At 38.5% G+C, this 16517-nt stretch overlaps 1 long non-coding RNA gene across 1 annotated transcript in view; it reads left to right on the plus strand.

The window, feature by feature from the left end:
- Nucleotides 1–533: 533 nt before the first annotated feature.
- LOC145269673 (uncharacterized) overlaps nt 534–16517 on the plus strand; it is a 73711-nt gene continuing 57727 nt past the window's right edge. The window contains exons 1-2 of the long non-coding RNA XR_013865169.1: nt 534–755; nt 16164–16436. This is a non-coding gene — a long non-coding RNA (uncharacterized LOC145269673). The remainder of the gene's footprint in view (nt 756–16163; nt 16437–16517) is intronic.

Genomic DNA, 16517 nt, shown 5'->3' on the forward strand with positions numbered 1-16517 from the left:
TATCGTTTTTCGTAATTTTGGATATGCTACTATTTTAAACCTGATAATTGCATAGTTACCATTTGTTTTGAAATTCAATATTTTTTCGTTATTTATACTAGTGCTTTCAAATAGATAGTCTGTAATAATTAGTTATTATATTATTGCTTTCAAATAGATTATTTTTAAAACATTAAAGGAAAAGGTGCTAATGCAGAGAGTGCCGCGCTATTTTTTTTTAAATCGTATTTCCAAGTTTAATTAAAGTTTTATGATTTTTTTTTATTCAATTGTAAGGTTAAAGCACAGAATAGGTACACAACACCCTCCCCATGTTAAGAATGGCTTTTTAAATAACGTTATTATTTCAGCACGTATCATCACTCTCTGCATGAGTGCATGAGTAGTGACTAGTACCAAGAAAAGGCCGTAGTTAAGACTACTACGATATTTGAAGAGCAAACTGCTTTTAAAAATTATTATTACGCTTTTTTTTTTCTTTTTTTTTTTTTTTTTTGACAATTAATGTCAAATATTTTTGTAAAATAAGCAGAAAAAAGGCCAGAATTAAAGGCAAAATATATATTTTTGAAGATTAAAAAAAAAAAAAAGAAGCCAAAACCCTAGAAGGCTGCGAAGAACGGAAGTGGATTATGAATTATCTCCCCTGCCATTATGTCCGTTAACCGTTTTGGTGTGTTTTTCTTTACTACGAATGAACAAATAATCTTTTAGAAGTAAAAAAAAAAAAAGAAGAAAAAAAATTTAATGTAAAAGTAAGTATTTCTTTAATTTCATTTTTTTTTTAAACTCAAATAATAGAATTTAATTTCTATCTTTTGTAAAAAAAAGTTTTGATTGATTTGGCTATTTTGGGTGCTTGTAACAAAGGAAGGCGACAGATATTGTTACAACATCATGTTGTACCTATTTACAATGCCTCCCCACGGGGCAGAGTTAGACACCAGGGTCGTTTTTTAACGCGGAGAAAAGGTACAAAAATAAAAAATTGTCTCAGTCGTGAAGGATTTCTCCTCGACTGAAAGAGAACGAGAAATGGAAGTGTCGCATCTGAAGAACAGATACTACACTTTGATCTTTGCCAAAAGGCGACAGATGTATTAAAAATATTGCAGAAACAAGGGACATAGCCCAGATTGCTTATTTAAAAAAAAAAAAAATATTTGAGATTATTTTCAGTTTTTATTTGTTCGCTTTTCAATTAAATTACTTTTGTGGAGTTTGTTTTTTTTCAATCTACAGAGATTCGCAAAAAGTGGTCGAAAATTAAAAAATATAACAAATGTTATTACAGGCTAGGTACGGACAACAATGGAAGCATAAAGATTGGGGGTGGGAAATAGTTTTAAAAGTTGGGTTTTTGTAAGTTTCCGACTACTTTTTGATTGTATTTGAAAGACTTTTAGGGAGTTGAGTATTAAAGTCTAAAGTTACCCCCCCCAAAAAAAAATATTTGTACATGTGAAAAAAAAAAGAAGTTATAATGAAAAATGTGGGTTTGTATTACTGTACACATAGATTCGAAAAAGTTGTCAAAAAACAAATATATAACAAATAAATGTTATTAAAGGCAAGATAAGTTACTTTTCTACCAAACTGGATATAATTTTCGTGTTTTTATTCAATGTAACATGTTTATTCAGCTCAAAAACATGCAGTGTTTACCGATGTATTGGAAAATTCAAAATGGCGGCCGACTCTCTCTCTCGGAGAGGGTAAGTTTGGGAAAAGGTATTATAAATAATAAACTAGACAAAATACTATTAAAAAACAACCGAATATATGTCAACTTATGTCACGGTAACATATATTGAGCGAATTTCTAACAGTATTTTGTCTAGTTTATTATTTATTACACCTTTTTCCAAACTTACCCTCTCCGAGAGAGAGAGAGTCGGCCGCCATTTTGAATTTTCCAATACACATCGGTAAATACTGCATGTTTTTCGAGCTGAATAAATATGTTACATTGAATAAAAACACAAAAAATATATCCAGTTTGGTAGAAAAGTAACTTATCTTGCCTTTGATAACATTTATTTGTTATATATTTGTTTTTTGACAACTTTTTCGAATCTGTGTACAGTAATACAAACCCAAAGATAAATATTAGTATTCTGGCTCTCCCACTGATTACGGACACGCAATAACCCCCCCCCCCCGAGTGGCTTCCGGGTGAAGTGGTGATGTAAAAAAAAAAAAAAAATTAGTAAAGTTCTAAGATATTGAATTAAATAAAAAAAAAAACACCTTGTTTGTACAAAAAAACAATATCTTAATTATCCCCCCAAAGCGAGCGATTCTCTCTTCGTTCAACCAAAACAAAAACAAGTGTGAGAAAATAAAAATAAAATAACCGCCCCCTTAAGTAAACACTTCAGCAAATCTCCTCACTAAATTAATGTACTTGCAATAACCCTTATCCCTGAGTAGCTTCCGGGCCTTGATAAGTGGTGATCACTGTGTAAAAAAAAAAAAAAAAAAAAAAATACTGAAAAATTTCATTAAAATTGGTTGATTTCCTGATTTTTGGTGAATTTTTAAGTAAAGGGAGGAATCAAAATGTTTATGCATTTTAAACATCGGCATTAATTTTGCACATACCTATAATAGAAAAATTAAGTCTGTTATTGACGAGGATTCACAGAAAAAATAAGAATACATGAAAAGGAATTGATTTTATGGCGGGGAGGGGGACGACTCGTTCAGGTCCACCAAAAAATGTGTCAATTAACTTCTTTGGTTAATTTCCTGATTTTTGGTGAACTTTTAAGTAAAGGGAGGAATCAAAATGTTTATGTATTTTGAGCATTGGAATTCATTTTGCCCGTGTGTATTAAAGGCAAGATAAGTTACTATCTGGAAAAGTTTTAAGTGGTTTTATTCACTTTAAAACGTTTATTTGGTTTGAAAAACATTCGATAAAAATCATCCACTACTTGATTGATTTTTGTAAATTTTAGAATATGACATCTTTGTTCTGTAACGCGTATGTACATCATAGAGATTTTTCTGTATTTTCTTTATTTTTTATTGCCACCATAAGTGCGAGTCTGAATAAGCACTCGAAAATGTAATATTCTAAAAATTTTCCAAGGCGATAAAAAATGTGGGTGCTTATTTTGAATGACACTTATTTAAAAAAAAAAAAACGGAAAAATCACATAAATTTATCAAATAGTTTCTTTTTTTTTTGTTTTATTTTTAAGAAAATAAAAATTTTGAATTTTTAGCGATTTTTGATACTAGATGATTTTGTTCTCGATAGTTCAAATTGAGTTGTCTCCTCCATTTTTATTCATCATGGCCAATCAAATTACTACGCCTTGCTTAATTATAAAATTTGTTTTTCTTTATTTTTTTATTGTGGACTATTATCCTCATCTTTTCTTAGTTATTGTTTCATGACGTTTCGGCCAACTATTTCTCTGGCCTTCGTCAGGTGGTAACCGCAACAGGATAGGAACTCTGAATCTCCTGACTGCATTCTCAGCAGTAACTACTTTCCATAGTTGTCGTCTCACCACGATTTGGCCAAGTAAGCCTCTGGCCGACTTTGGGTAGGATTGAAACTGTTATCTTCAAACAATTCTCATCTGGAACCGTAGAGATTCAATGTCTCTATCAACTGTGCCACGGGCCCCGAAGCGCGATCAAGGTTGGGTTTTTAGGTCTTATAAATCCACGTTTATTTATTATCTGATCTTCCATGGTTGGGTCCGTATGGAATGGTATAAATATTATTTTAATTAGGATTCATTATTGAGATGAGTATTATTTATATTAATTTATTTATTACGGACTATTATTCTCATCTTTATTAGTTGTTGTTTCACAACTTTTCGGCCAACTATTCCTCAGGCCGTTGTCAGGTGGTAACCGCGACAGATAGGAATTTTGAATCTCCTAACTGCATTCTCAGCAATTACTGCCGTCTATGGTTCCAGGTGGGATTTGTCTGAAGATAGTTTCAATCCTACCCAAAGCTGATAAGAGGATAATAGTCTGCAAAATGATTCTCATCTCAATAATGAATTCCAATTAAATAATATAAAATATTAAATTATTCTATTTTTTTTTTTAGTTAAGAACCATTTGGAGTTAAAATCTGTTTAGTACTAGCAGGAAGATCCGACATTGTCCGGGATTGAATGATCAACAAATGTTCCACATTCCCATATTTTTATTGTCATCACAATCAGTGAAATCGACTATTTTTCAACCAAATTTTCCCCAATTCAGATACAAGCGAGTTGGGGACACACCGTGGTGCATTGGAAGGAAGCTTTGTAGGTTTTGTGAATACTTTCAAGAGACTAGATAGGCCTACAAAACTTAATACACTTGGTTTTTATCTGTTCATGTACTCCCTTATACTAGAAGGATGATTAAAGTTGATCAGATTCTTTCTTCAAGTTCACCAGGATCAGGAAAAGACCTCAATACGCTTCAGCAGTTATGCAGAACATGAACCGCACTGGAACAATGGTGTTATGTAGAAATCCATTCTTTACTGTTCTGTATCTTCATCGTTAATAAACTAACGCACAACAAAAATTGGATCCAACTTGAAAAATTAAATCCCCCCCCCCCAAATGTATGATATAACGAGCCGACTTACCAGAGTATAGCTGCCCGGGGAGGGGGGGGGGTGACGATGCTCTTCTAATTTCCAAAACGAACGATTACTTTCTTGCTATGCTAATAGATGGCGGTTCTTTTATTTATTTTTTTATGGCGGCTTCAAATAACCAGAAGTTTTGGACCAATCCGAAAACAGGTTAATTATTCTATTTTTTTTTAAAGCTTATTATCATTTATATATAGATACATTTTTATTTTTAGTTTATATTTAATAAAAATATCAGAAATACGACACCACAGCTTCACCTGCCTCCCTGTAGTGACTCTACATTGTTATGTTGAAAATGTATTTTTTTTTTTTTTTTTTTTACACAGTGATCACCACTTATCAAGGCCCGGAAGCCACTCAGGGATAAGGGTTATTGCAAGTACATTACGTTAGTGTGGAGATTTGATGAAATGTTTACTAAAGGGGGGCGGTTCATTAGGAATTTGTTAACATTAGACTTGAAGACATCCAAGTTGTAGTCCAGAGGGAAGAAGGCAGACGGAACAGAGTTCCGCAGGCGTGCAGTTCTAAGAAAGAAGCTTTGTTCATGGAATCCACGTTTTGATTTAGGCACAGATATAGAGTGGGGGAAATTTTTCATAGTGGATTCAGCTAGACGGGTGTTTTTCGTGAAAGATGTTGATTTTATAAAAAAAATTTATATAATGGCTTGAATTAAAGTTTAAAATGCAAAAGTCAAGTATCATACTTCAATTGTGCTCTAAACAGAAACATTTTTTTCGAACACACCCCTGTTTTTTCAAAGAACCTACTGATGATTTTATATGCGTGACCTTACTGCTGTGTGGTAATAAAACTTCTCAAATTCACTTGTGATGTTATAAGGGTGTACTAATGGTTCTATAATCCAATCCTAACTGGCCCTTTCTCTGCAGCATTTTTTTCATATATTAAGGTTGGCTGATCTCAAAAATCTTCGTAGAATTGTTAGACATATTTCCTTTGTCTTAGACATTCACTCTAACATAATACTTATCGCATCAGAATGGACCTTTTCCTTTCATATGGAGCTGGCTTTATTGCCTGTACAGGATGGAAAGAAAAGACCACCTGATTCCATTTCCATTTGATAAAAAACAGTTTTCTTTTTTGTTGCTGTAGACCATCTACTAGTCGTCAAGTTGTGTACAAATCCCGAGAGCGATAGAAACCTATCATATCTGAAAGTGACACAATGTTCAACGAGCAAGATCAGAGATGCGCCACTGTACAACTCATGCTCTCTACTGATCCAAGTTATTACAACAGGACCATTGCCAGCACCCTCAAAATGCATCACTGGGTTGCCACAAATAACAGGGACGTACCCAGGGTGATGAAAAAGATTCTGGCCACAGTTATTGCCTTTGGTGTGGTTTTAAGTGATGGTCACATCATGCCACCTCACATCTTCTAAGGCTGGCATAAAAGTCAACACCAAAGTGTACCTTGATGTGCTGAAGAGTGTAGTGATCCCCTGATAAAATCGGGTGGCCACTGGCAGACCCTGGGTGTGGCAGCATGACTTTGCACTGGCCCATGAGTCCAAAGAGATCCCAGCTTGGCTTTAGAAGGAGTCATACGACTTTATACCCTTCTTTTAATAGCCACCAATCCTCCTCCGGCCTGAACCTGCTGGACTATTTCGTTTGGTCATACATCAAAAACATCACCAACATGACCTCCCACAGCACCAAAGCCAGCCTGATCGTCACCACCTGCTAAGTATTCACCAAGCTCCTGCCAGTGCTTGTGGAAAAGACATGCTTCCAGTTCCAGATCAGTGTTGAGGTGTTGATTGAGGCTGAAGGCGGTTACATTAAATAGATGTCAGCTCTACTACATAATCAAGTTACCTGAATTGATTTTTTTCAATGCTTAAAATAGAGCTGTAATGTTGTTTGCTTTAAGGCGACACTTTTAGCATTCCACTCTGTAATATTGGCGTTCCACCTGTAATATTAGCGTTCCACCCTGTAATGTTAGCGTTCCACCCTGAAATGTTAGCGTTCCACCCTGAAATGTTAGCGTTCCACCCTGAAATGTTAGTGTTCAACCCTGTAATGTTAGCGTTCCACCCTGAAATGTTAGCGTTCCACCCTGAAATGTTAGCATTCAACCCTGTAATGTTAGCGTTCCACCCTGTAATGTTAGCATTCCACCCTGAAATGTTAGCGTTCCACCCTGTAATGTTAGCGTTCCACCTTTTAATGTTAGCGTTCCACCCTGTAATATTAGCGTTCCATCCTGTAATATTAGCTTTCCACCCTGTAATGTTAGCGTTCTATCCTGAAATATTAGCATTCCACCCTAAAATATTAACGTTCCACCCTGTAATGTAAGCGTTCCACCCTGTAATGTTAGCATTCCACCCTGTAATATTAGCGTTCCACCTTTTAATGTTAGCGTTCCACCCTGAAATATTAACGTTCCACCCTGAAATATTAGCGTTCCACCCTGTAATATTAGCATTCAACCCTGAAATATTAATGTTCCACCTTGAAATGTTAGCGTTCCACCCTGAAATGTTTGCGTTCCACCCTGTAATGTTAGCGTTCCACCCTGTAATGTTAGCATTCCACCCTGTAATGTTAGCGTTCAACCCTGAAATGTTAGCGTTCCACCCTGTAATATTAGCATTCCACCCTGTAATATTAGCGTTCCACCCTGAAATGTAAGCGTTCCACCCTGTAATGTTAGCGTTCCACCCTGAAATGTTAGCGTTCCACCCTGAAATGTTAGCGTTCCACCCTGAAATGTTAGTGTTCAACCCTGTAATGTTAGCGTTCCACCCTGAAATGTTAGCGTTCCACCCTGAAATGTTAGCGTTCAACCCTGTAATGTTAGCGTTCCACCCTGTAATGTTAGCATTCCACCCTGAAATGTTAGCGTTCCACCCTGTAATATTAGCGTTCCATCCTGTAATATTAGCTTTCCACCCTGTAATGTTAGCGTTCTATCCTGAAATATTAGCATTCCACCCTAAAATATTAACGTTCCACCCTGTAATGTTAGCGTTCCACCTTTTAATGTTAGCGTTCCACCCTGAAATATTAACGTTCCATCCTGTAATATTAGCTTTCCACCCTGTAATGTTAGCGTTCTATCCTGAAATATTAGCATTCCACCCTAAAATATTAACGTTCCACCCTGTAATGTTAGCGTTCCACCCTGTAATGTTAGCATTCCACCCTGTAATATTAACGTTCCACCCTGTAATATTAGCGTTCCACCCTGTAATATTAGCGTTCCACCTTTTAATGTTAGCGTTCCACCCTGAAATATTAACGTTCCACCCTGAAATATTAGCGTTCCACCCTGTAATGTTAGCGTTTCACCCTGAAATATTAGCGTTCCACCCTGAAATATTAGCGTTCCACCCTGTAATATTAGCGTTCCACCCTGAAATATTAGCGTTCCACCCTGTAATGTTAGCGTTCCACCCTGAAATATTAGCGTTCCACCCTGAAATATTAGCGTTCCACCCTGTAATATTAGCGTTCCACCCTGTAATATTAACGTTCCACCCTGAAATATTATTGTTCCACCCTGAAATATTAGCGTTCCACCCTGTAATATTAACGTTCCACCCTGAAATATTAGCGTTCCACCCTGAAATATTAGCGTTCCACCCTGTAATATTAGCGTTCCACCCTGTAATATTAACGTTCCACCCTGTAATATTAACGTTCCACCCTGAAATATTAGCGTTCCACCTTTTAATATTAGCATTCAACCCTGAAATATTAATGTTCCACCTTGAAATGTTAGCGTTCCACCCTGAAATGTTTGCGTTCCACCCTGTAATGTTAGCGTTCCACCCTGTAATGTTAGCATTCCACCCTGTAATGTTAGCGTTCCACCCTGAAATGTTAGCGTTCCACCCTGTAATGTTAGCGTTCCACCCTGAAATGTTAGCGTTCCGCCCTGAAATGTTAGTGTTCAACTCTGTAATATTAGCGTTCCACCCTGTAATATTAGAATTCTACCCTGTAATATTAGCGTTCCACCCTGAAATGTAAGCGTTCCACCCTGAAATGTTAGCGTTCCACCCTGTAATGTTAGCGTTCCACCCTGAAACGTTAGCGTTCCACCCTGAAACGTTAGCGTTCCACCCTGAAATGTTAGCGTTCCACCCTGAAATGTTAGCGTTCACCCCTGTAATGTTAGCGTTCCACCCTGTAATGTTAGCGTTCCACCCTGAAATATTAGCATTCAACCCTGTAATATTAATGTTCCACCTTGAAATATTAGCGTTCCACCCTGTAATATTAGCGTTCCACCCTGTAATATTAGCGTTCCACCCTGAAATGTTAGCGTTCCACCCTGTTATATTAGCGTTCCACCTTGTAATGTTAGCATTCTATCATGAAATATTAGCATTCCACCCTGAAATATTAGCATTCCACCCTGAAATATTAGCGTTCCACCCTGTAATATTAGCGTTCCACCCTGTAATATTAGCGTTCAACCCTGTAATGTTAGCGTTCCACCCTGTAATATTAGCATTCAACCCTGTAATATTAATGTTCCACCTTGAAATATTAGCGTTCCACCCTGTAATATTAGCGTTCCACCCTGTAATATTAGCGTTCCACCCTGAAATGTTAGCGTTCCACCCTGTTATATTAGCGTTCCACCTTGTAATGTTAGCATTCTATCATGAAATATTAGCGTTCCACCCTGAAATATTAGCATTCCACCCTGAAATATTAGCGTTCCACCCTGTAATATTAGCGTTCCACCCTGCAATATTAGCGTTCCACCCTGTAATATTAGCGTTCCACCCTGTAATATTAGCGTTCCACCCTGTAATATTAGCGTTCCACCCTGTAATGTTAGCGTTTCACCCTGTAATGTTAGCGTTCCACCCTGTAATATTAGCGTTCCACCCTGAAATATTAGCGTTCCACCCTGTAATATTAGCGTTCAACCCTGTAATGTTAGCGTTCCACCCTGTAATATTAGCGTTCCACCCTGTAATATTAGCGTTCCACCCTGTAATATTAGCGTTCCACCCTGTAATGTTAGCGTTTCACCCTGTAATGTTAGCGTTCCACCCTGTAATGTTAGCGTTCAACCCTGTAATGTTAGCGTTCCACCCTGTAATATTAGCGTTCCACCCTGTAATGTTAGCGTTCAACCCTGTAATATTAGCGTTCCACCCTGTAATATTAGCGTTCCACCCTGAAATATTAGCGTTCCACCCTGTAATATTAGCGTTCAACCCTGTAATGTTAGCGTTCCACCCTGAAATGTTAGCGTTCCACCCTGTAATATTAGCGTTCAACCCTGTAATGTAAGCGTTCCACCCTGTAATATTAGCGTTCAACCCTGTAATGTTAGCGTTCCACCCTGAAATGTTAGCGTTCCACCCTGTAATATTAGCGTTCAACCCTGTAATGTTAGCGTTCCACCCTGAAATATTAGCGTTCCACCCTGTAATGTTAGTGTTCCACCCTGTAATATTAGCGTTCCACCCTGTAATATTAGCGTTCCACCCTGAAATATTAGCGTTCCACCCTGTAATATTAGCGTTCAACCCTGTAATATTAACGTTCCACCCTGAAATATTATTGTTCCACCCTGAAATATTAGCGTTCCACTTTGTAATGTTAGCGTTCCACCCTGTAATATTAGCGTTCAACCCTGTAATGTTAGCGTTCCACCCTGAAATATTAGCGTTCCACCCTGTAATGTTAGCGTTCCACCCTGTAATGTTAGCGTTCCACCCTGTAATATTAGCGTTCCACCCTGTAATATTAGCGTTCCACCCTGAAATATTAGCGTTCCACCCTGTAATGTTAGCGTTCCACCCTGTAATATTAGCGTTCCACCCTGAAATATTAGCGTTCCACCCTGTAATATTAGCATTCCACCCTGTAATATTAGCATTCCACCCTGAAATATTAGCGTTCCACCCTGTAATATTAGCGTTCCACCCTGAAATATTAGCGTTCCACCCTGTAATGTTAGCGTTCCACCCTGTAATATTAGCGTTCCACCCTGAAATATTAGCGTTCCACCCTGAAATATTAGCGTTCCACCCTGAAATATTAGCGTTCCACCCTGTAATGTTAGCGTTCCACCCTGAAATATTAGCGTTCCACCCTGTAATGTTAGCGTTCCACCCTGTAATATTAGCGTTCCACCCTGTAATATTAGCGTTCCACCCTGTAATATTAGCGTTCCACCCTGAAATATTAGCGTTCCACCCTGTAATATTAGCGTTCCACCCTGTAATATTAACGTTCCACCCTGAAATATTATTGTTCCACCCTGAAATATTAGCGTTCCACCCTGTAATGTTAGCGTTCCACCCTGTAATATTAGCGTTCAACCCTGTAATGTGAGCGTTCCACCCTGAAATATTAGCGTTCCACCCTGTAATGTTAGCGTTCCACCCTGTAATATTAGCGTTCCACCCTGTAATATTAGCGTTCCACCCTGTAATATTAGCGTTCCACCCTGTAATGTTAGCGTTCCACCCTGTAATATTAGCGTTCCACCCTGTAATGTTAGCGTTCCACCCTGTAATGTTAGCGTTTCACCCTGTAATGTTAGCGTTCCACCCTGTAATGTTAGCGTTCAACCCTGTAATGTTAGCGTTCCACCCTGTAATATTAGCGTTCCACCCTGTAATATTAGCGTTCCACCCTGTAATGTTAGCGTTTCACCCTGTAATGTTAGCGTTCAACCCTGTAATATTAGCGTTCAACCCTGTAATATTAACGTTCCACCCTGAAATATTATTGTTCCACCCTGAAATATTAGCGTTCCACCCTGTAATGTTAGCGTTCCACCCTGTAATATTAGCGTTCAACCCTGTAATGTTAGCGTTCCACCCTGAAATATTAGCGTTCCACCCTGTAATGTTAGCGTTCCACCCTGTAATGTTAGCGTTCCACCCTGTAATATTAGCGTTCCACCCTGTAATATTAGCGTTCCACCCTGTAATATTAGCGTTCCACCCTGAAATATTAGCTTTCCACCCTGTAATGTTAGCATTCCACCCTGTAATATTAGCGTTCCACCCTGAAATATTAGCGTTCCACCCTGTAATATTAGCATTCCACCCTGTAATATTAGCGTTCCACCCTGAAATATTAGCGTTCCACCCTGTAATATTAGCGTTCCACCCTGAAATATTAGCGTTCCACCCTGTAATGTTAGCGTTCCACCCTGTAATATTAGCATTCCACCCTGAAATATTAGCGTTCCACCCTGTAATATTAGCGTTCCACCCTGAAATATTAGCGTTCCACCCTGTAATGTTAGCGTTCCACCCTGTAATATTAGCGTTCCACCCTGTAATATTAGCGTTCCACCCTGTAATATTAGCGTTCCACCCTGAAATATTAGCGTTCCACCCTGAAATATTAGCGTTCCACCCTGAAATATTAGCGTTCCACCCTGTAATATTAACGTTCCACCCTGAAATATTATTGTTCCACCCTGAAATATTAGCGTTCCACCCTGTAATGTTAGCGTTCCACCCTGTAATATTAGCGTTCAACCCTGTAATGTTAGCGTTCCACCCTGAAATATTAGCGTTCCACCCTGTAATGTTAGCGTTCCACCCTGTAATATTAGCGTTCCACCCTGTAATATTAGCGTTCCACCCTGTAATGTTAGCGTTCCACCCTGTAATATTAGCGTTCCACCCTGTAATGTTAGCGTTCCACCCTGTAATGTTAGCGTTTCACCCTGTAATGTTAGCGTTCCACCCTGTAATGTTAGCGTTCAACCCTGTAATGTTAGCGTTCCACCCTGTAATGTTAGCGTTCCACCCTGTAATATTAGCGTTCCACCCTGTAATGTTAGCGTTTCACCCTGTAATGTTAGCGTTCAACCCTGTAATGTTAGCGTTCAACCCTGTAATATTAGCGTTCCACCCTGTAATGTTAGCGTTTCACCCTGTAATGTTAGCGTTCCACCCTGTAATATTAGCGTTCCACCCTGTAATATTAGCGTTCAACCCTGTAATGTTAGCGTTCCACCCTGTAATATTAGCGTTCCACCCTGTAATGTTAGCGTTCAACCCTGTAATGTTAGCGTTCAACCCTGTAATGTTAGCGTTCCACCCTGTAATATTAGCGTTCCACCCTGTAATATTAGCGTTCCACCCTGTAATGTTAGCGTTCCACCCTGTAATGTTAGCGTTTCACCCTGTAATGTTAGCGTTTCACCCTGTAATGTTAGCGTTCAACCCTGTAATGTTAGCGTTCCACCCTGTAATATTAGCGTTCCACCCTGTAATATTAGCGTTTCACCCTGAAATGTTAGCGTTCCACCCTGAAATGTTAGCGTTCCACCCTGTAATATTAGCGTTCAACCCTGTAATGTTAGCGTTCCACCCTGAAATATTAGCGTTCCACCCTGTAATGTTAGCGTTCCACCCTGTAATATTAGCGTTCCACCCTGTAATATTAGCGTTCCACCCTGTAATATTAGCGTTCCACCCTGAAATATTAGCGTTCCACCCTGTAATATTAGCGTTCAACCCTGTAATGTTAGCGTTCCACCCTGAAATATTAGCGTTCCACCCTGTAATATTAGCGTTCAACCCTGTAATATTAGCGTTCAACCCTGTAATATTAGTCTTCAACCCTGTAATATTAGCGTTCCACCCTGTAATATTAGCGTTCCACCCTGTAATATTAGCGTTCCACCCTGTAATATTAGCGTTCCACCCTGTAATGTTAGCGTTCCACCCTGTAATATTAGCGTTCCACCCTGTAATATTAGCGTTCCACCCTGAAATATTAGCGTTCCACCCTGTAATGTTAGCGTTCCACCCTGTAATGTTAGCGTTTCACCCTGTAATGTTAGCGTTCCACCCTGTAATGTTAGCGTTCAACCCTGTAATGTTAGCGTTCCACCCTGTAATGTTAGCGTTCCACCCTGTAATATTAGCGTTCCACCCTGTAATGTTAGCGTTTCACCCTGTAATGTTAGCGTTCAACCCTGTAATGTTAGCGTTCAACCCTGTAATATTAGCGTTCCACCCTGTAATGTTAGCGTTTCACCCTGTAATGTTAGCGTTCCACCCTGTAATATTAGCGTTCCACCCTGTAATATTAGCGTTCAACCCTGTAATGTTAGCGTTCCACCCTGTAATATTAGCGTTCCACCCTGTAATGTTAGCGTTCAACCCTGTAATGTTAGCGTTCAACCCTGTAATGTTAGCGTTCCACCCTGTAATATTAGCGTTCCACCCTGTAATATTAGCGTTCCACCCTGTAATGTTAGCGTTCCACCCTGTAATGTTAGCGTTTCACCCTGTAATGTTAGCGTTTCACCCTGTAATGTTAGCGTTCAACCCTGTAATGTTAGCGTTCCACCCTGTAATATTAGCGTTCCACCCTGTAATATTAGCGTTTCACCCTGAAATGTTAGCGTTCCACCCTGAAATGTTAGCGTTCCACCCTGTAATATTAGCGTTCAACCCTGTAATGTTAGCGTTCCACCCTGAAATATTAGCGTTCCACCCTGTAATGTTAGCGTTCCACCCTGTAATATTAGCGTTCCACCCTGTAATATTAGCGTTCCACCCTGAAATATTAGCGTTCCACCCTGTAATATTAGCGTTCAACCCTGTAATGTTAGCGTTCCACCCTGAAATATTAGCGTTCCACCCTGTAATATTAGCGTTCAACCCTGTAATATTAGCGTTCAACCCTGTAATATTAGTCTTCAACCCTGTAATATTAGCGTTCCACCCTGTAATATTAGCGTTCCACCCTGTAATATTAGCGTTCCACCCTGTAATATTAGCGTTCCACCCTGTAATGTTAGCGTTCCACCCTGTAATATTAGCGTTCCACCCTGTAATATTAGCGTTCCACCCTGTAATATTAGCGTTTCACCCTGAAATGTTAGCGTTCCACCCTGAAATGTTAGCGTTCCACCCTGTAATATTAGCGTTCAACCCTGTAATGTTAGCGTTCCACCCTGTAATGTTAGCGTTCCACCCTGTAATGTTAGCGTTCCACCCTGTAATATTAGCGTTCCACCCTGTAATATTAGCGTTCCACCCTGTAATATTAGTCTTCAACCCTGTAATATTAGCGTTCCACCCTGTAATATTAGCGTTCAACCCTGTAATGTTAGCGTTCCACCCTGTAATATTAGCGTTCCACCCTGTAATATTAGCGTTCCACCCTGAAATGTTAGCGTTCCACCCTGAAATGTTAGCGTTCCACCCTGTAATGTTAGCGTTCCACCCTGTAATATTAGCATTCAACCCTGTAATATTAGCGTTCCACCCTTAAATGTTAGTGTGCCACCCTGTAATATTACCGTTCCACCTTGTAATGTTAGCATAAGGGTTATTGCAAGTATATTACGTTAGTGTGGAGATTTGATTAAGTGTTTACTTAAGGGGGCGGTTCATTAGGAATTTGTTAACATTGGACTTGAACACATCCAAGTTGTAGTCCGGAGGGAAGCAGGCAGACGGAACAGAGTTCTACAGGCGTGCAGATCTAAGACTAAGTTCGTAGACTCTTGAAAATTCAGTATGTTATTTGCTATACAGATTACTGACTAATTTTTTATTTCAGCTTCAAATGAACAGCTATAGCAGGACTTGGAATGCACTCTACTAAAGCCTGATCATCACAGTTGGTGAATTTCAAAAATGCAGCCTGGACATGAAAACCCTATAGAAGAACAATATGCAATAAAATTCTGTTTTAAACTTGGAAAAATATGCCACACAAACGTATGGAATGGTTCAGACTGCTTTTGTACTGTCTTGCATGAATCGAGCATTAGTTTTTTTCAGTGGCATAAGAAATTCGAGGAAGGCAGGGAGTCTGTGAGGGATGATGAGAGGTGTGGAAGGAATAAAGAAGTCAAAACATCGGAATTGACTGGCCGAATAAAGAATTTCATGGATAAGAGCTGTTGTGTGTCTATAGAGACAATAAGTGCACAGTTTGATGTCAGTGTGAAAGCTGTATACCCAATTATTCACGAGGAACTAAAGATGTGGAAAATTTGCGCAAAGTTTGTCTGAAGGGTGCTCTATCCTTGTCACAGACTATTTCATCAAAATGGGCATCTAGACAGTTTCTTACTCTCCTTATAGTCCAGACCTTGCTCCTTGTGACTTTTGGTTATTCCCTAAGCTCAAGGAAAACCTTAGAGGCTGTCGTTATTAGACAATTGAGATGGAAGGGGCTGTGCTGAGGGTCATTGATATGCTTACACAAGAGGACTTCCATAGGTCATTCCAGAAGTTGTTGGAATGGTACAAAAAGTGCATTGCAGCCAAAGGAGATTACTTCAGTTTCATGTGTGTGTACTATCAATAAAAGTTCCCATACGAAAAAGTCTGGAAACTTATTGAAGGCACTTTGCATGTTTTGTTATGGATAAATATTGAAATAGTGAAAAAGCATTTGAAAACTTGGAAAATGAAACGTTTTCCTAAAATAAATGGGATAAATGTATGCATTAAATGATTATATTTGCGGACATTTCAAGATTGCATATCTAAAGTTTATTTTCTGTCTTTTTACAGATAACCAAGAAAGAAAGAAATGTATGGTCGAAACATATAAAAAGGATTTCAAACAAAAATAACAAGCAAATGGAAAACTTTAAAGATTGAAATATTCATAAACTTGTGAATGTGAAAAGGAAATTTAATTTGAAGGCAATAACAAGAGTCCATATGCATCTGTGAATTTTGAAAAAAAAAACTGCTTTGCATCAAAACAAAAAGTAATTTGGATGAAAATCATGTCTTGCATTTTTAATATGTAGTAGTGAATCCTTGCAATTGCTCTTTTATGTAAGTATATTCAATATAGTTTATGTAAGTATATTTAATATAGTTTATGTAAGTATATTCAATATAGTTTATGTAAGTATA

Source organism: Euprymna scolopes, chromosome 45 (genome assembly GCF_053919585.1).
Source record: "Euprymna scolopes isolate OS-2025 chromosome 45, ASM5391958v1, whole genome shotgun sequence".
Taxonomy (NCBI): domain Eukaryota; kingdom Metazoa; phylum Mollusca; class Cephalopoda; order Sepiida; family Sepiolidae; genus Euprymna; species Euprymna scolopes.